We start from the raw sequence: 21,121 nt of genomic DNA, 5'->3' as shown, positions 1-21,121 counted from the left end.
AAAATTGATGTTGGTTTCAGTGCCACGCAACCGAAACTTTTCATGGAAGAGTTTCAGTTTATATTTGTTCTCCTGGTATAACTATTAAGAGTTATCCCTGTCCTCTCAAAAGTATCCAGATGAAGAGAAAAATTATATTTTCAGCTTCCATGCTGGAGACTCATATTGGTGTCATCTTTTGGCAATTTGGGCTCTAGCAGTTGTATTAGCCAGGTCATCTTTGGGCCCAGGAAGCTAATGTTGAGCTTTTACAGAACCTACATCTATATAACCATGCTTGATTAATGAGGATATATATACATATATATCCTTTTGAAAAAACACTCCAGAGTTAAGTGTAGGCCAATTTCAGTTTCCATTTCTATTCTAGTAGCCAATGGATCTCCTAAATCCTTATCTTCAATAGGAGACTCATTTTGGATGAACAACTGTAATAATTTGAGTTACTTTTTCCATTGTGTATGACAGACCATCAGACTCTTGCCATTCAACAGTATATATATAATATATATATATATATATATATATATATATATATATACCTTCACATCCTTTATCCCTTTTTTCTTTCTTTCTTTTTTTTTTTTTTTTTTTTTTTTTTTTTGAGATGGAGCGTCACTCTGTAGCCCAAGCTGGAGTGCAGTGGTGTGATCTTGTCTCACTGCAACCTCCGCTCCTGGGGCTTAAGCGATTCTCATGCCTCAGCTGAGACTACAGGTATGCACCACCACACCAGACTAATTTTTTTTTTTTTTTGTATTTTAATAGAGATGCAGTTTCACCATGTTGCCCAGGGTGACCTCGAACTCCTGAGCTCAGGCAATCCACCTGCCTCAGCCTCCCAAAGTGCTGGGATTACAGGCGTGAGCCACCATGCCCGGTCCCTTTATCCCATTTCTATTTTGACTACCCCAGAATCTTATCATTTAAAATGTTGGCTATTAACTGCTCTGGTAGTAAATACTTTATTAACTAAGTTTTCATGCCAGAAACAGAACTTACTATACTTATTTAAAGCACTAAATAACGTTTGTGCTTACAAAGCCCTTGGAAGAGAAGTGTGACCAGCCTTTATGCTGGGAAAGAAAGGCTCCCAGAAACGAACTCATCAGAACTGCAATCTATGACACTGTTATGAGGTTGGAGCATCTGGAGGCTGCTTTTGAAGCAGATGAGTTGAAGAAGGCAGCACAATAACCAAAATTCAAGGATCGAAAGTCAGAATCAGAGAGCCTCGCCATATTGGAAACACACGTTTCTCTCCACCACTAGTGAAGCTGGTGGCCTCTATTGGAAATCTGAGTATGGCTACTTCCTTCTTGACCCCTGGGCATGAGAAACTGGATGTTGGAATACTCTTGCAGGAAAAAGGGGGCAAAGCAAAACCACACACAAGCAGAAAACGTGGTTCCAGAACCCTGTTCTGTAGCTACAAACAGCAAAGGAAGGCAGAATATGGCTTCCTTTTCATCTTTACCTTCCAAATCTCAAAAGATGATTCTAATTGTTGAAATGTAATTTTCATCTAGAACTCTTGCTGCCAAGAAATATAGGAGCATGAGTTTTTGTTTTTCATGTTCTTCAGTGGAGGAACACACTAAGAGAGATAAGAATGGATGCTAAATGCCAAGAGATCATCTTCACACACACAACAGATCATCAGCACGTGATCTCATATGTCACCCTGTGCTTGTGTATGTGAACCTCTTAATAGTGGTACCCATGACTAAAACAGAACACTTGTTATCTAGAAAGCACCCAAAATTTCTTCAGTTGAATTGACAGATTAAATGAAAATATTTACAAGTGGGAAATATTTATATCTATAAAAATGATGTTTTTATACAAGGAATTGTAATGGATGTGGTGGGGTAAGTTTTCTACTACATCATATGTAGGACAGATAAAGAAATCAGTAATGTTTTGCCAAGGAGATAGTTAATTCAGTGAAATGATGACATAATAACTTTTACATGCCTCAGTAATTTCCATGTGGAAGAGAGATTTTATATACCTGGCAGAAGTAGAAAAAGTTGAAGCAACGTATTAATGAAAATTTTAGAAAGCAGGCTTTTGGCTCAATTTGAGAAACAGATTTCGAACTTCTAGAAAATTCAGGAAATACTGCCTTGTGCTGCCAAATGTTTTGATTACTGGATAGTGTAGTGTGGGCCAGGAGGAATGCATTCTTGCTGTGTTTTTCTTGAGTAGACTGAACTACAGCAAAAGTTTCCCAAAATGTTTTAGGAAAATTGTCTCCTTGAAATGTTTCTAACTGTTGTTTAAAAAGACTCTGAGATCAAATACATTTATTCAATCCTGAATACCTTCTATCTTTAGTGCAGACTCCTCCCCAGAGATTTGTGCATTCTAATGAAAATTATGAATATCCAGAAGCATTAGTATTTATTTTTACTGCAGAAAACTTGTACAATAAAACCAAAACCAAATCAAACTAAACACCTTAAGAAAATGAGAAAACATTGAGGAAAATTTCCAGGACATTTGTCTGGGCAAAATTTTCCTGAGTGATATCCCACAAGCAAAGACAACCAAAGCAAAAATGGACAAATGGGATAAGATCAAGTTAAAAAATTTTTGCACAGCAAAGGAAACAACAAACTGAAGAGACAACCCCAGAATAGAAGAAAATATTTTCAAACTACCCATATGACAAGTGACTAATACCCAAAATATATGAGGAGCTCAAACAACTGCATAGGAAAAAATCAAATAATCTGATCAAACAATGGGCAAAATATCTGAATAGACATTTCTCAAAAGAAGACATACAAATAGCAAATAGGCATATGAAAAGGTGCTCAACATCATCGACCATCAAAAAATTGCAAATAAAACTACAATGAGAAATCATCTTACCCCAGTTAAAATGACTCATACCCAAAAGACAGACAATAACAAATGCTGGTGAGGATGTAGAGAAAGGAGAACCCTTCTACGATGATGATGGGAATGTAAATTAGCACCAGCACTATGGAGAACAGTTTGGAGATTCCTCAAAAAAAGTAAAGATTGAGCTACCATATGATCCAGCCAACCCACTGCTGGGTATATACCCAAAGAAAGGAAATCAGTATTTCAAAGAGATATCTGCACTCTCATGTTTGTGGTAGCAGTGTTTACAAGAGCTAAGATTTGGAAGCAACCTAAGTGTCTATCAATAGATGAATGGATAAAGAAAATGTGGCACATATATACAAAGGAGTACTATTCAGGCATAAAAAATGAGATTCTCTTATTGGCAACAATATGGATGGAACTGGAGATCATTATGTTAAGTAAAATAAGCCAGGCACAAAAAGAAGACAAATATCGCATGTTCTCACTTATTTGTGGGATCTGAAAATCAAAACAATTGAACTCATGGGCATAGAGTAGAAGGATGGTTACCAGAGGCTTTGAAGGGTAGTAGGGGGTTAGGGGGGAAGTGAGGTTGCTCAATGGGTACAAAAATTAGAAAGAGTAAGACCTACTACTTGATAGCACAACAGGGTGATTACAGTCAATAATAACTTAATTGTACATTTTAAAATAACTAAAAGAGTGTAAATGGATTGTTTGAAACACACAGAATAAATGTTGAGGTGATAGATAGCCCATTGTCCATGATGGGATTATTTCATATTTAATGCCTGTATCAAAGTGTCTCATGTATCCCATAAATATATACACCTACTATGTACTCACAAAAATTAAAATCTAAATACTTTTTTAAAAAGTATGAGAAATGCTTTAGGGGACCCTGAAAAACGTGGTTAGGCATCATAACATATTTAATTTTGTTTTTTTACCTCATACTATGATGTCTCCACTGTGGGGTGCACAGCATGTCAAAGAGGTAGTAAATGAGAGAGGGGAAGAAAAATGTGAGGGAAGGATAAGAAAGAAAGGGTGAGGAAAAGAAGAAGGAAAAGTAAAACAAGTAGGAAGAAAATGAAATATAAAAGGGAAGAAGAAGAGAGGAATGATGGTTGGGATTTATGCACATAATTGGCTCTAGGTTATATCAATTCTTTTGTACTCCAAACCTTTTACTTTTCATTGTGGAATATAAAATACATCCCAGAAAAACGTCAAAAAAAAAAGCATTCTACAAATTTGCAGATTAAAAAGCTTCAAGTCCCTCGCAGCCTTTTTAAACGTATCTGCATTTGTTACAACGTCTTTGAGATGATGAAAGATATTCCTACCCAACAATACTGTTTAGGTTCAACATGGAGGGTGAGTCTGGCCATGACCTTCCTAATCCCTAACAGCTGCACTGCTGCCTGTTCTTAAGAAGCTGTCAAGGTTAGGAGATCGCTGTCCTACAGGAATGATTTTTTTTTTTTTTTAACGATAGTCACAACCTAGAAGTTTTGAAAACAAGGCATTCAGGGTGATTCAGGAGAGTGGCACTCTAACAATGCACTTAAGAATAGGCTATATTGCAATATGATACACTTCATGGTTACTTAGTGAAGAAAATCAATCTGGAAGAAAAGCATGGTTGGCTAGGCAGTAATTTTTCCAGAAACCAATATAAGGAACACCACAAAGAATTAGAAACACTGACACTAAAAATCATTAGATTTCTGCACAGATGAGGGATTTGCATAAATCCCATTTGATGCCAAATAGGCAACAGTATTGATTCTGCTCTCTGAGGATAGAAGGATTCAGATAAATTATTTTGTGCATGTAAAACCAGGGGATCTTCTTGCAGTTGCTAAACACTGCTTTGAAAAACCATCAGATACAACCTTCATGAGCTAACAAAACTGAACCTGTATACCTAAGCCTTGACGGTGCTTCTTGCCTTTCTTTAGTAAATGAGTAAAATCAGAAGTTGTTTAGATGGAAAACAAGCCTTGAGTTTATGCACACACTGCCTTGGGGAGTTGTGCAAACACATCATTTCAAAGGTAAAGGTTCCATTATAAGCTTATTTTCTAATTGATGTCACTTTACTCTGCAGGGAAAGATGCTCATTAAGTGAAGTGTTTCGCAGCCTGGCAGGAAATGCAGATATAAAGAATGTTCTTGCCTGTGCCTTCCTCTTTCTAAAAGATACATCAAGTCATCTAATGTCACCAGCTCCTCATACATTATCGCTTTAATATCCTCAGCTTCCTTATTGTACCACAGGTAAACATTTGCAATGCTTGCATACTAACAGTCTATTTGAGATGCAATTACTATACTGGCAGTACTCCAGGTCACAAGATGGAAGTGTCTTAAGGAGCAAGAAGGAAGAAAAGTGGAAAGATTTTCCACATGATTATTTCACATTGAAGCTCCATCAATGTGTCTCGTGTTTTGGGATGCCAGTGAACTCAGGAGAACCCACTCTTAAATGTTACAGAGGAAATAAGCCAAAACAGATCACCTGCGTATTTGATATTGGTCAGGTGTTGCCAATTATTTCTTTTTTAAAATAATGCACTAAAAACTGTATTTTTAATTTCAATGATTTTGAAAATGATGAATCAAAATGTCAAGTATCTAGAAAATTATTGTGTAAATTTGCATCCTTTAACTTTGCAGCATTTTCTGATTTCTCTCTCTTTCCCTCAATTTAAAGATAAGGAAACGGAAACTTTGAGAGCTAAATGTGTTTCTCAAAGTCACTTGGACAGATAAAATATCTGTCTTGCATTCCACATTTTGTTATTGAAAGGAGTGTGGGTGAAAGAGAGACTTTTCTAAGGTTCAGGAAAAGTAAATAATGTAATGTGAAGATTAGATCAGAGTGGAGAGAGTTGGACACTAGCTAGAGTACAACAGAAAGGTACAGACCAGAAAAAAGAATTTCCAGAAAACCTTAGGAAAATAATGCACAGGATGTGGGCACGGATGGAAAATAATGTACAGGACGTAGGCACGGATGAGATGTGCAGCCAGTGAGGCTCATACATTTCAAAGTCATCTCATTTTTCAGGCTGGAAATAATTGCCTGGTTTCTCATAGACTTATCATTGGCCAAGAAAGGCTCATCTGGCTATTTCAGGATGGAATATGTTATAGGCCTAATTTGCCTCCACTTGAAACTCTATCTGTCAGCTGGAAAACTGGCTGCCCTTGCTTTTGCATTATATCAGTCCATCGTGATCAGTATTTTGGTATAAATTGTAATTCTTGACTTTCACAATGCAATACTAAAGCTCTCTCTCCCACTCTTGAGACAAAACTTCATAAGGAGTTTTCAGTACAAACTTTAAAGCATTATTTATCTTCAGAATCCTGATTATTGGTTAAAGAGAAAGCTCTCTTTTACCCAGTTGCCTGATTCCTCAATCTGTAAAACATGCTATTCTCGACTCAATATCTATAAAACTACTGTGGAGCTTAATCTCCATGGGAAATTATTTCTCATTATAAGAGCTCAGTTTTCTGCCTACATAGTGAACGTGGACAGAGAAAAGTAAGTAATACCAACAATAGACCTAATTACAGCATTCCTAAGGAAACAAAACATAGCTACATGATGGTGAGCTAAAGGATGTTAAATTGCCTTTCATAGGGCAACAATAAAGAAGTTTCTGAGGCTATGGATTTAAGCAACTCTTAGATTACTTTAAAGACAAACACAACCCTGTATTTATGATATTGTTATTTATTTTAAAAGAATAAACATTTGGCTAATAAAAATACATAGGATGGGTAGGGACAGGAAAATATCACTTAAATAGTGTGACCACATGGAGTTTCTGGCTAGAAGTCATGAACTTCAAATCTGACTTCACCACTCAGTAGCTGAAGTCTCTTCATATCTCTGAATCTCAATTTCCTATTCTGGAACATGGTAGTAATAATAATATTATTATTATTTGAGTATGCTCAAACCAAAGGTTTTCTTTGAATTACTAATTGAAATATGTATGCAAAATCAATGTATAAGCTGCTATTCAATATAAATACGTATGTTAATTTTTAAAGTATTGCGAGCTGCCTTAAAAAAGGTTTGAAAAACTAACTTAAAGGAATGTACTTTTCTGATTACAGTTTTCTAAAAACATTTTCCAATAAAGCTGTATAACTAGAATCACTGATTCTTTTCTTTGCCACAGAAAGTAACTTAAGGCTGCCAATATGCAGTGTTGTTTCTTACTGACTTGTAAGCAGTTACTCAATATAATGCCTGTCACCAATTCCCATCCACTTTCTTACCTAAATGTTACTGCAACCCCTTCTTCAATTCCCTTCACAGATGAGCTACAAACTGAAGAGTAAATTCTCCCAAGTAGTGTCAGCAGTTAAGGCATGGAAGAGAATGCACCTGGACCCTAAGGGAGCAAACAAGTACACTGAACAAGTGAAGAACTTACCATCCCAAAATGTGCATAATTGGCATATTGATTATTTCAAGCTGAAAAAATTAGAGAAATTGTAGTTTCAGATAGGGTGAGCTCACTGTTCTTCCTACATGCAGCAAGCCATAAAGATTCCTCTGGGAGGGGTGCCCTCACCATATTAGGGCAAGGAAACAGCCCTTATCACCAGAGACTGAGAACTGGGTGGCTGCAATGGATCCGAATAATTATACTTATCCAAATAACTCTTATCTTCCGCTAGTTTTACACCCCACTTCCATATATCTCCTAGTCAACTCCCCTAGAAATTCACTGCCCCAGCCAGATTCTCTTTGTTCTGTCATTTCTTCTCAAATGTATTGTTCTTTGTCTAAAATGTATAAAAACATCTTGCTTTGGTCACTTCTTCAGACCTTACTCTCTTATGAAGAGCATAATGTACATGTAAAACTAATGAAATCTAGGTATACTTTTGTCTTCTTAATATGTCTGGTGTCAATTTGGTTTCTAGATCCAGCCAAAGAGCCAAGTGGGGGTTGCAGATGACCTCCAGCTCCCCTGCCACACCCTTGGGGAAGGGAGTCGCCACTCAGCTTGTCACCTGCAGGAGTCCTCAGAGCCCCAGGTTTTCAAGTCTTCCTTATTCCTGACCTCAACAGGGCCTGATCATTTCATACCTTAAATCTCCTATAACTACACCATTCTTCTCCGTCTCCTTGCTGATATTTAGCCCTCATCACTTTTCTCCTGGATTACTTCTTCAGTGTTCCTGCCTCCAACCTGGCCACTTATCAAACCATCCTTCTCCATGTTGAGTCTGTCATAACACATCAAGCTGATTAAGTCACTCCCTTTTTAAAAATGTTTGCATTTTACCCCTTCCTTCTCAGAATAAACTCTAAACTCCTTACCACAGACACAAGGCCTCTGGGGACCTGCTGCCACCTGTTCACCTCCCCACACTCACACTCCCTACTCTGCACCTCAGTTGCTCCAACCACATCAAGGCTCTCCCATTCTTGTTCTTCTTTTGTTTTTTTGTTTGTTTGTTTGTTTTTCTTTTTCTTTTTTTTTCTGAGACAGAGTTTTGTTTTGTTGCCCAGGCTGGGGTGCAGTGGCATGATCTCCGCTCACTGCAACCTCTGCCTCCCAGGTTCAAGCAATTCTTGTGCCTCAGCCTCCTGAGTAGCTGGGATTACAGGTACTCACCAACATGCCTGGCTCATTTTTTGTATTTTAATACAGACAGGATGTTACCATGTTGCACAGGCTGTTCTCAAACTCCTGAGCTCAGGCAATCTGCTCCTCTCAGCCTCCCAAAGTGCTGGGATTACAGGTGTGAGCCACCGCGCCTGGCAGCCGCTCATCTTCTTAACATGAAAGTCTCTCCTATTCATTATGTTTTTAAATTTTCTTAACAGTTCATTAAAATATGACTCACATACTAGAAAGTTAACAAGTCAATTGATTTTGGTATATTCATGAACTATGCAACCATCACTGCAGTTGGGGACATTTAGGACATTTTGTTTATCAGCATCAACTGCAGGCAGGAATTAGGTCGTTTCTATCTTTTGGCTATATAAATAATGCTGCTATAAACATTCATGTTTCAGCTTTTGTGTGAATATACGTTTCCATTCTTCTTATGTATGTATCAAAGAGTAGGGTTTTTGGGTCGTATGGTAACTCTATGTTTAATCCTTCGAGGAATGTCCAAACTGTTTTACCAGGTGGATGTTTCATTTCAAATTCTGCCAACAGTGTATAAGGGTTCCACTTTCTCAATATCTTTTCTGATACTTACTATCTGTCATTCGTGTTCTGGCCATCCTAGTGGGTGTGATGTAGTACCTAGCTGTGGTTTTTTGATTTGCATTTTCCTGATGACTAATGATGCCAGGCACCTCTTCATGTGATTATCAGCTATTTGTAGATCTTGCTGGGAGAAAGATCTATTCAGATCCTTTGCCATTTTTTAGTTTGTGTTATTTGTCTTCTTATTGAGTTGTAAGAGTTTTTTTATATATTACTCTAGAAACAATTTGCTTACCAGACATATGATATGCAAGCATTTTCTCACAATCTGTAGTAAGTCTATTCATTTTATTAATGATGCCCTTTGATGCCCAAAATGTTTAATTTTGATGAAATTAAATTTATCTAGATTTTTGGTGGGGTTTTTTTGGAGTTATACTTTAGAGTATTTTGCCAAACCTAGGATCATGAAAATGCAGCTCATTTTTTGTTCTGAGTTAATAGTTATAGCCTTTAATTCATTTTCAGTTATTTTTGCATATGGTGCAAGATAAGCATCCAAGTTCATTCTTTTGGATGTTTATATCCAATTATCCCTGCAACGTATATTAAAAAAAAATTTTCCCATTCGATGGTCTTGGCAAGCTTTCAAAAAGTCAGCTGACTACTTGGTTTTATTTCTGGGGTCTCAGTTCTGTTCCATTGATCTGTATGTCTATTCTTGTGCCAATGCCTTGCTTGGTTTGGTTTTGTAATGAGCTATGAGACTGGGCATTGCACACTCTCCTACTTGGTTCTTCTGTGTCAGTATTCCTTGGTGATTCCATATCTCCTGCGATTCCATTTATTTTACAACCAGTTTTCAATTTCCACAAAAGTCAGCTAGTTTTCTGACAGGTATTGCATTAAATCTGTGCGTCAATTTGGGAAGTATTGCCATCTTCAAATTGTTAAGTCTTCTGATCCATAAACACAAGACAATTTTCCATTTATTTAGACCTTTAATATTGTTCAGGAATTTTTTGTAGTTTTCAGGGTACCAATTTGTATCTCACGATTACACTTATTTTTAAGTATTTTTTTGTTATTCTACTGTAAATGAAATTTTTTTCTTAATTTTAAGAATGTTTATTGTATCACATAGAAATATAATTAATTATTTTTATTGACCTTGTGGTCTTCAACCTTGCAGAATTTGTTTATTAGTTCAGATTATTTTTGAGTGGACTCCATATCCAAGGTCATGGTCATCTGAAAATAGAGATAATTTTAATTATTTCCAATATAGAAAAATTTCTTTCTTTTTCTTGCCTAATTCTCTGGAGAAACAAACATAATAAAATGTTGAATAAAAGTGGCTAGAATGAACATCTTTGTCATTTTAAACTTAGAAGAAAAATATTCCATCTTTCATCGTTAAGTATAATGTTAGCAGCAGGATTTTCACAGATACCCTTTATGAGGTTGAAGATGTTTCCTTCTATTCCTAATTTGTTCAATACTTTTGTCATAAAATTGTGTTAGGTTTTGTCAAATCTTTTTTCTGCAATTAAAGAAGTCAAGTGATTTTTGTTTGTTATTCTATTGTGCATTGCATTAATTTTCAGATGTTAGAAATTAGAATAAGATTTTTCTGGGATTTTTTATACACAGATTTGTTTCAATAAATACATTGGGCATTTTTGGAATTTTGTGACAATTTACAAAAACCTGCTCTTGAACCACGTAGCCTAGAAATTTCAAAAGAAAAAGAAAAATTTAGATATGTCATGAATGCATAAAATATATGTAGATATTAGCCTATTTTATGATTTACTACTATAAAATATACACAAATCTATTATAAAATGTTAACATTTATTAAGACTTTTGCACACAAATGCTTACAGATAAGACATAATGCCATTCGCAGTCAAGAGAGATGTAAACAAATGTAAATATGCAGTATTAAATCATTACCGCATACAATGAACATACTGTACCACTGTAATCATTTCTTAGCCACTTCCTGTTGATATCGTGGTAAGCTCGAGTGTTGTATCTGCTTAAAACACCTTGCGACTCTAATCATCTCTGTGTGAGCAGTTCATTTTTTTCTAGGAAATTGCACATCGAAGTAAAAAGTGATCTTTCCTGGTTGTCCAGTATTTTTCATTATGTTTAGTGCAATAGTATAAACCTTAACACCATGGGACCCATACAAAGTGTCACTAGTGATACTGGAAGTGCTTCCAAGAAGGAGAGAAAAGTCATGGCATTCAAATAAAAAGTTCAACTGTTTGATGTGTACTGTAGATCGAGGTCTGTAGCTGTAACTACCTGCCATTTCAGACAGACAACTTGTCTAGTAAACAGACTACATAAACTTACACTATTGATAAATACAGTAGAATACTGTAAGTGTATTCTCTCTTCCTTATGAGTTCTTAATGACATTTTCCTTTATCTCACTTACTTCATTGTAAGAAATATGGTATATAATACATATAACATACAAAATATGTGTTAATTGACTGTTAATTGTAAGCTTCTGATTAGCAACAGGCTACTAGTGGTTAGGTTTTGGGGGTGTCAAATGTTATTTGTGAATTTTCAACTGCACAGTGAATCAGCACCCCTAGTCCTTACATTATTCAAGAGTCAATTGTATTCTGTTGTGGACTTTTGCATCCATATTTATAAAAAATATATACTCTATAGTGTTTGTATCTTGTCAGAGTTTTTGTCTCATGGTACTACCGGCCTCAGAATGAGTTAGGAAGTGTTCTCTTCCTCTTTTTTCCAGGAGAAGGAGTTGGTAGATTGGTGCTACTTCTTGCTTAATCACTTGGCATGGAATTCACTGATGAAGCTGTCCAGAAATGGGCTTTCCCTGTGAAAAGCCTATATGGGTAGTTTCTTTTTTTCTAATTACTAATTCAATCTCTATTTGTTATACATCTGTTCATATTGTCTATCTCTTCTTGACTCATACAATTAATCATAGTATTCCTTTATAATTCTTTTTATTTATGTAAGGTTAGCAGTAATGCATTCTGTTTTATTTCTGATCCTAGTAATTTTAAACTTCCCTCCTTTGTTTTTGGTTCATGCAGCTAAAAATTTGTAAATTTCATTGATCTTTTCAAAAAGTCCACTTTGTTTTCATTGATTTTTCTCAGCTAGTTATTCTGTTCTCCATTTCATTAATTTCCACTTTAATACTTATACTTCTTTTTATTCTGTTTTAGATTTAGTTTTCTCTTATTTGTTCAGAGTCTTAGCTAAAAAGTTAGGTTGTTGATTTAAGTTTTTCTCCTTTCTTAATTAGGCATTTAAGTATAATTTTTTTTCTTTAAGCACTGCCTTAGCAGGACCACATAAGTTTTGGTATGGCTTGATATGTGTGTCTTCATTTTTACTTACCTCAAAGTATTTTCTAATTTCCCTTTTGATTTCCTCTCTGGACCATTGGTTGCTTAGAGTATACTTTTAATTTCCACATATTTGTGAGTTTCCCATATTTTGCTGTCATTGATTTCCTATTATATTTATTTGTAAGCATTGGTTTCTTAGAATATACTTTTAATTTCCGCATATTTGTGAGTTTCCCATTTTTTGCAGTTATTGATTTCCTATTATATTTATTTTTAGTTGGAGAAGATAGTTAACGTTATTTTTATCATTTTAAGCTTACTGAGATTTATTTTATAACCTAAATATAATATGGCCTTCCCTGAAGAATGCTGCATGTGCACTTGATAAGAATGCATATTCTGGGATTATTTGGTGGAGGGTTCTCTAGATGTCTATTAGGTTTAGTTGGTTTTAAACAGTAAGTTAGTAAGTTTAGTTGGTTTTAAACGGTATTGTTTAAATCTTTAATTTCTCCATTATCTTCCTATAATTTGATTCATTATTTAAAGTGGGATACTGAACTCTCCAACTATTAATTTTTTAATTGTTTATTTCTCCCTTCATTTTTGTCAAATTTTCCTTCATGCATTTTGGAGTTCTTTTGTTAGGTGCATATGTAATGACAGTTGTTATCATTTTCTGCGGATTGTTACTTCCTTAGCTGACACACTACAGGATAAGATAAAAGTATAACCATGTAGTACAGAGTTGACTCAATCAAAGTAAAGTGCACGCATTGTGTTCACAGTGTTCTGTGTACACCTCCAACACAAAACCCTTTATTTATAGCTGTTTGTATACTTTTCACGCCTACTAGAATATGCACCCTTTGAAACAAGGCTATGTGATTCATTGTAAGTCTAGTGACTGCCATAGTTCATGGCATTTTAGATGAAAATAGTATTCAATGAATGAATGAATGGGTTTTGAAAATACTTACTGTGATGTAAAGAGAGAATGCATAATCCCAGCACTTTGGGAGGCCAAGGCGGGCAGATCACGAGGTCAGGAGATCGAGACCATCTTGGCTAACATGGTGAAACCCCGTTTCTGCTAAAAAAAAAAAAATACAAAAAAATTAGCCAGGCATGGTGGCGGGCACCTGTAGTCCCAGGTACTCGTGAGGCTGAGGCAGGAGAATTGTGTGAAGCCGGGAGGCGGAGCTTGCAGTGAGCCGAGATCGCGCCACTGCACTCCAGCCTGGGCGACAGATGGTGCTGGGAAAACTGGCTAGGCATACCTAGAAAGCTGAAACTGGATCCCTTCCTTACACCTTATACAAAAATTAATTCAAGATGGATTAAAGACTTAAATGTTAGACCTAAAACCATAAAAACCCTAGAAGAAAACCTAGGCAATACCATTCAGGACATAGGCATGGGCAAGGACTTCATGTCTAAAATACCAAAAGCAATGGCAACAAAAGCCAAAATTGACAAATTGGATCTAATTAAACTAAAGAGCTTCTGCACAGCAAAAGAAACTACCATCAGAGTGTACAGGCAACCTACAGAATGGGAGAAAATTTTTGCAACCTATTCATCTGACAAAGGGCTAATATCCAGAATCTACAATGAACTCAAACAAATTTAAAAGAAAAAAACAAACAACCCCATCACAAAGTGGGCAAAGGATATGAACAGACACTTCTCAAAAGAAGACATTTATGCAGCCAAAAAACACATGAAAAAATGCTTGCCATCACTGGCCATCAGAGAAATGCAAATCAAAACCACAATGAGATGCCATCTCACACCAGTTAGAATGGCGATCATTAAAAAGTCAGGAAACAACAGGTGCTGGAGAGGATGTGGAGAAATAGGAACACTTTTACACTGTTGGTGGGACTGTAAACTAGTTCAACCATTGTGGAAGTCAGTGTGGCTATTCCTCAGGGATCTAGAACTAGAAATACCATTTGACCCAGCCATCCCATTACTGGGTATATACCCAAAGGATTATAAATCATGCTGCTATAAAGACACATGCACATGTATGTTTATAGTGGCACTATTCACAATAGCAAAGACTTGGAACCAACCTAAATGTCCAACAATGATAGACTGGATTAAGAAAATGTGGCACATACACACCATGGAATACTATGCAGCCATAAAAAATGATGAGTTTATGTCCTTTGTACGGACGTGGATGAAGCTGGAAACCATCATTCTCAGCAAACTATCGCAAGGACAAAAAACCAAACACCACATGTTCTCACTCATAGGTAGGAACTGAACAATGAGAACACATGGACACAGGAAGGGGAACATCACACACCAGGGACTGTTGTGGGGTAGGGGGAGGGGGGAGGGATAGCATTAGGAGATATACCTAATGCTAAGTGACGAGTTAATGGGTGCAGCCCACCAACATGGCACATGCATACATATGTAACGAATCTGCGTGTTGTGCACATGTACCCTAAAACTTAAAGTATAACAATAATAAAAAAAAGAGAGAGAGAATGCATGGCATGGAACGTAAGGACAATTATAATTCAAACTTCTCACTTCTGTCTTTAAGGAGAAAGGTCAATGGTTACTAGCACACAGGTTTTTAACTACCTCTCTAGCATTGTTCACTTGAGAAAATCACTGAACTTCACAGAACCTCAGTTTCTTTATTAGTCAATGCACTTCCTATCTCTCAAAACACTTTATGGAAAAGAAAAAAGACAAAGAATGTAAAAATATTGCCAAATGTTAAGGTGTGAAATGGGGATGTCTATTGAAGGGGAGGCTGAGATAAACCTTTGGCTTTGCAATTTACAATCTTCAAAACCTTGCATAAGTTACTTATGAGGTTTGTTTCTCTGTCTGTAAAATAGGATAACAAGAGTGACCTTTAAAGATTGTTTTATATAGCATACGCAGGGTGCTCTCTGCAGTACGTGACTTACTGAAGATACCACTTACATGTGAGGTATCATTATTACTGCAACTGCTATAAATACATGATATTTCTTAGATGTCATGGAATTCTAAGGCAGTGGAGCACATTATTGTTATGAAGAGAAAACTTCACTCACGAATTCGGCCAAAAAAAAGACATAAAGATGTTATTTCTATAAAAAGCAAAAGGACAAAAGTGGCATTCATGCCTGTTTCCTAAATAAAAAATGTTACGTGCGTGAATAGAGAAAGTATTACAATAAGAAGTTTAAAATAATTTTTAAAAATAGAATAGAGAAAATTGTTTAAAAAGCATGCATTTGCAAAGACATGTCAGCGATTATGATATCACTTACTAAAAGTAAAGGAGTTCTCCCACCAAGTAAGCGTAGAAAAAACTTCACCAAATACTCCTGATTTCTTTTGGATAATCCTGGTAAAGTGCTATGAAGATAAAGTAACTTTCTGTGAAATAACTTAGTATCTTAAAAATATTAAGAATATTTATATCTTGTCTCATTTGAAGATGACTATGAAAGCCATGGTTGTTGCTTGCTACCAAAGCAACCTTTTTTGAACACATGAGTTGACAGCATGCACTGTTAGTTTAATCAGAAAATCATTTCGGGCACCTTAGTGTCCATAAAAATGAGCATTATTTTTTCTCTCCTACCTTATCCATCCCCTTGAAGCTTCTATACAAATGTTTTCTAGCAGTTTCCACTCCCTCCACCACCCAAAACTCTGTAGGAGAGACAGGACTCATTTATGCACCAAAAATGAAATGAAATGTGATGACTTGTCCCCTGAAACTGTACTGTACATAGACATATTTGGCATGACCCAAATAGAGGCATAAAAAAATGTTAAATCTCTCTCATCCTCAAATACCTCCCAAGAAGGAATTATGTGACTGGCTTATAAGAACCAATGCATAAGAAATTTCCTTAAATTAGACTGTACTTTTTAAGGAGTACTTTTTAAGGATTTTGAAATGTCAAAATCCAGTGTCTTCAGGGTGGTCTTTCTTAGCTGGCATCCACAAGAGGCAGCTGAGTTGTTAGAAGGGCACTGAGTCTGGAGTGGGGCTGCCTGGGTATGAGTTCCAGCTTGCTGCTTACAGTCATGAGAATTTAGACAAAGAATTTAGAGCCTCTGTCTCTCAGTTTCTTCTTCTGTTAAATAAGTTAATAAAGGCACCAACTTTTTACTTTCTGGTTATCATAAGAATTAAACCAGTTAATACATGTGAGAGACTTAGAATATTACCCGACGTATCATAAGTGATATATAATTAATTGTTCAGTAAAATCAGTGAAGGACATACAGACAGTTTTGAACAAATATTATTTTAAAAAATACCAGACACAACTATTAAATAACCATTTTTGAACAATTCATTAACTCAACTATTTATTGAATATCATTAATCATGTCAGCAATTAATTATATTAATCATAAACATATTTATTATCACCCCTTAAAAGGAGACACAGATTCTACCCTTGAGAGATTTACAGACAAAAGTTGAAGGAACCTCTATGAGAACTTCAAATTTAGAAGTGCAAAATTGTATGTAACTGATCTACTCATGCCAATTTATAAAGATCATTTTACAGTGATCCTTCGATCAAAGAAGTGAAAGAATTTATGTCCTTTTGAATTTCATTACAAGATCACATATTTTCATTTAAATAGAAATGTGCTTTTCATAATACACCTCGGTACCTCATCTGCTGTCACCTACTAATATATTTCTTTATTCTATATGACTATTTTTTCTGCCAATATAAAAAAATAGATATTATATCATATATCATATAATATATGGGATAACATATAATTTATATATGACATATTAACATGTCATGTTTTCATATGCCAACATGAAAAATCTGAGCTCTATAAATTATTTTCTGCCTAAGGAATATCTATTACACATGGCATAAACTTCAGGTACAGCCCACTGAGCATGGACATTTCCGGCTACTTTCTTGTGTAGTAGAAGAAACACAATGTGTCTTTGCTCCCTGAGAGAAGCCCAGTTGCCATCCGGAAAGTGCACTCTTAAGGGGGCTTCCATGCACGTAAATGAGTGTGGTAGACTATGCAAATCCAGGGAGTGCCACACACGTAAATAGCAGCCCTCTTTTCCACAGCAGCAAAACCCATCCATGGTAGAATCGAGACAAAGGCCAAAATGGGTACGGGGGCCTGAATGGGACTCTAGACTCAGTAGTCAGCACAGGCAATTATTTCTCCTGTACACATAGGTGGCATGAACACACAAGCAGAATTTAAACCACACACACACACACACACACACAAATTATTACTGATTCCAGTAGTTTTGAAGTAACAGGGATTCAAACTACTAACAATTGATATTAGTTATTGAGCAGCTACAAGAATGAGATACCAAACTAAGTGCTTCATTTATGTCATTCACTACTGTAACTGTATTAACATCTACTCTATTACACGTAAGGACACTAAGAGTCAGAAAGTTAACAGACTCTCCAGAGCTCATGCATAAGCAACAGGCTTAGGTGATAAGCTCTGGGCCTGCTGAAGCCAGTGCCTACAATCCGAAATGCTATGCTGCTCCTCAGCAAAAGGGGATTATCAATCTCCACTTGACTGTCACTCCCCTCCTTGTTCTTCAGTTTTGCATGTGCTTCATGAAGCTTGACCTGCATTTTGGGTGTCTTAAGTGGCAATCATGAGCCATATTTTTTTCATGCTATTTCAAAATATAGCACAATCTTCAATATATATTAATACTCAGACATATACATCCAATTACCAAGTGTAGGGATGTTAGAGATAAAACCTAGAAGACTCAGACATAAAAGAAAGTGAGAAACAGGAATGAAAGGGAAGGTATAATGGTGCTAAATGAGAGAGAAGATGTATTTATGACAACAGACAACATACCAAAGGGCTTTTTTTTTTTTTTTTTACTATACTTACACATAGCATTTTTGCAAGGAATAAATCACTAGGAAATGCTCTAAGATAAATATTTTGAGCTGACATTTAACTGCCCAATACCTAACCAAGCTTGACAGGATACATTATTTTCCATTTGCAGTTTTATGAGACTTCATATTCCTCTGGTAAAGTGATGGGAAATGGGAAGACATGAAAGCATTGTTTTTTCACTTTTTTCCCATTTGAAATGCTCTTTGAGTGATACTGCAAGTTCAAATTTCTGTGGTTTGTATCTAACTCTTTTTTACCCCCTTTGACAGTGCCTTTTACTGAATTATATCTGAACATCAACCTTTCCTGAAATGTCTGTTGTATATTGTAAAAACCCTCACAGTTTATCACATAAGAGAGGCCTATGAAAACAACCATGAAGACTTAGCAAACATGCTGTCTGCTGCCAATTTACAAGGATGTAATTAGGAAGATTAGGTAACCTGCCCAAGCTCACACACTCGGTAAAGCACAGTGCTGGCAGGGCTGTCTGACACCGGCATTTATGCTCCTGGTTGTGAGACACTAGGCAGTGTCTCTAGTGATCCATTTCTGTATTTCAAATATGCTGGAAAAATATTGCTCATTCAAAAATATATCTTGTGCCAACTTCCCACTTACTAATCTCAATATGGAAGTGTGTCTTGCCTTCTCTTGATTCCAGTGAAAAGATAATTCTAGTGTAACCATATTGACCATTGCACCTACTGTGCTGATTAGACAATGAAGTATTCATATTTTGGCACACAATCCAGAGAGGAATAATCCTTCTTGATCCCCCTGTCTACCTATTCTGAGTTCCATTTGGTGTCCTTTGCCTTTCTTGCCAATTGTGGCTACTAGGAAAGATTATCATAGCAGCAAGACACTACAATTGCTGTACCCAAGCCAACTGACCAATTTGACATTAATTCTTTCATTCAACAAATATTTGTTGAGTGCCTATTAAGTACCTATTGTGGATACAGAAGGAAACAAGAAATGAAATGTCTCACATTTTATGGCAATAAATAAAGCAGGTATATAATATTAACAAAGAAAATAATTACATAAGCAAATAAAAACAAATTTTTGTTACTGGAAATGTGTAGAGATTGGAAATACAATGATGGATAGTGGCAGATGAGGCAGCTATTTCAGACAGGGTTCACAGAAGACCTCCTGAGCATTAAGGTTTAAGCTGAGACCAGAACATACATCTTGGGAAAGATATTGCCCAACAGAGGAGACATCTAGGGCTTCCTCTGGACATCTAGTGCTTGCATTAACTTGGTGTCCCTGGGCTAGTTTTAACCTTTCTATGATTCCATCTCCTCATCTGTAACACAGATGCCTAGTGTTGTTGTGAGGAGACAATTATTTAATGTATATAATAGAGTAGCATCTATCACAGAAAGGGAGCATTAAAATTAACTACTGCTGTCTCTAGCAATTATAATTATGACTTTTCTCTTCCAGTTCAAGTTTCCCTCCAAGAGATAAGGACACCATGTTGAACTGGTAAGAAATGTTGATTTACGAACACATAGTTTATTTGCATAAACTATAAATACAAGAGTGAGGAAGACAACGTATCTCCATTATTCAGAAAGTTCCAGCACTCAAGGCTTCAAAACTAAACTGTTTAATTAATATACATATGTCTGTTCTCTTTCAGTATCATCATTTACCACAGGTAAACCTTTCTCCAACTTCTCCTCAGGTCACTTTTTCCCTAATTATAGCCTACTGCATTGCTATGTGCATTTCCTCATTCTAACACCGCATAATGAGGTAGAAGCCCCATATTGTGGCAAGTTGGGTCTCTCTTAAATTTACTGACTTAGTAGACTATACCTTAATCATATGGGATATTTCTAACCTTGCAAAATTTATATAATTACACTTTCTTTTTTTTGAGATGGAGTCTTGCTCTGTTGCCCAGGGTGGAGTGTAGTAGTGTGATCTTGGCTTACTGCAAACTCTGCCTCCTGGTTCAAGCGATTCTCCTGCCTCAGCCTCCCAAGTATCTGGGATTACAGGCATGTGCCACCAGGCCCGGCTAATTTTTGTACTTTTAGTGGAGACGAGGTTTCACTATGTTGGCCAGGCTGGTCTCGAACTCCTGACCTCAGGTGATCTGCCCACCTTGGCCTCCCAAAGTGCTGGGATTACACACATGAGCCACCATGCCCGGCCATAATTACACTTTAAAACCCTCTAACAAAACACTTAATATGTTTACTTCTGATCTTAAAATATCTTCTCCAATGCAACACATTTCTGTTCTCTTCAGTGTGATAAAGTACTCTCCATTCTGTTGTTTCTTATTCCAATTTTCTTAACTTCTTATAAAAAAAAGAAGTCTTCCCCTTCAATTTCCCACTTCTTTTCTCCGCATCAATACATTTCTATCAGGCATCATTTAGACAGTATTTCTTTACTGATGTTATTTACCTGGTTATAGACAGTCTTAAGTTCAAGAGTTCTAGAGTACCACTGTCATTTAGGATTTTCCTAGTTCATATACCTAAATAAGACAATTTGAGATGATTTTTTAAATTTAAAAATAATGAAATAAATTATCAATAATTTAATCCACATATAATTATAATATTATATTAAACTAATTAAACAGTAACCTAATTGTAGATTATGTAAAATGAAATTCTCTTGCTAGTAAACTGGTAATGGCTTCTGGCCAACTATCTGCCAAACTCAAGTAGAATTTGCCTGATTGAACATTATTAAATGAATACCTATAAGGGCATGGTGCAAACATAATGATCATAAAAT

At 36.1% G+C, this 21,121-nt stretch overlaps 1 long non-coding RNA gene across 6 annotated transcripts in view; it reads right to left on the bottom strand.

Moving 5' to 3' along the window:
* Positions 1 to 526: 526 nt before the first annotated feature.
* Positions 527 to 21,121, bottom strand: part of LOC104007596 (uncharacterized) — a 69,495-nt gene continuing 48,900 nt past the window's right edge. For 4 of the 6 annotated variants that reach the window (XR_010159541.1, XR_010159540.1, XR_008536718.2 and 1 more), the window contains 2 exons: positions 13,408 to 13,520; positions 527 to 10,322 (listed from right to left, as the gene is read on the bottom strand). This is a non-coding gene — a long non-coding RNA (uncharacterized LOC104007596). The remainder of the gene's footprint in view (positions 10,323 to 13,407; positions 13,521 to 21,121) is intronic. The other 2 variants (XR_008536716.2, XR_008536717.2) reach the window with 2 other exon arrangements.

Source organism: Pan troglodytes, chromosome 7 (genome assembly GCF_028858775.2).
Source record: "Pan troglodytes isolate AG18354 chromosome 7, NHGRI_mPanTro3-v2.0_pri, whole genome shotgun sequence".
Taxonomy (NCBI): domain Eukaryota; kingdom Metazoa; phylum Chordata; class Mammalia; order Primates; family Hominidae; genus Pan; species Pan troglodytes.
Note: the sequence above shows the minus strand (reverse complement) of the source record. Positions and strands in the feature narration are given on the sequence as shown.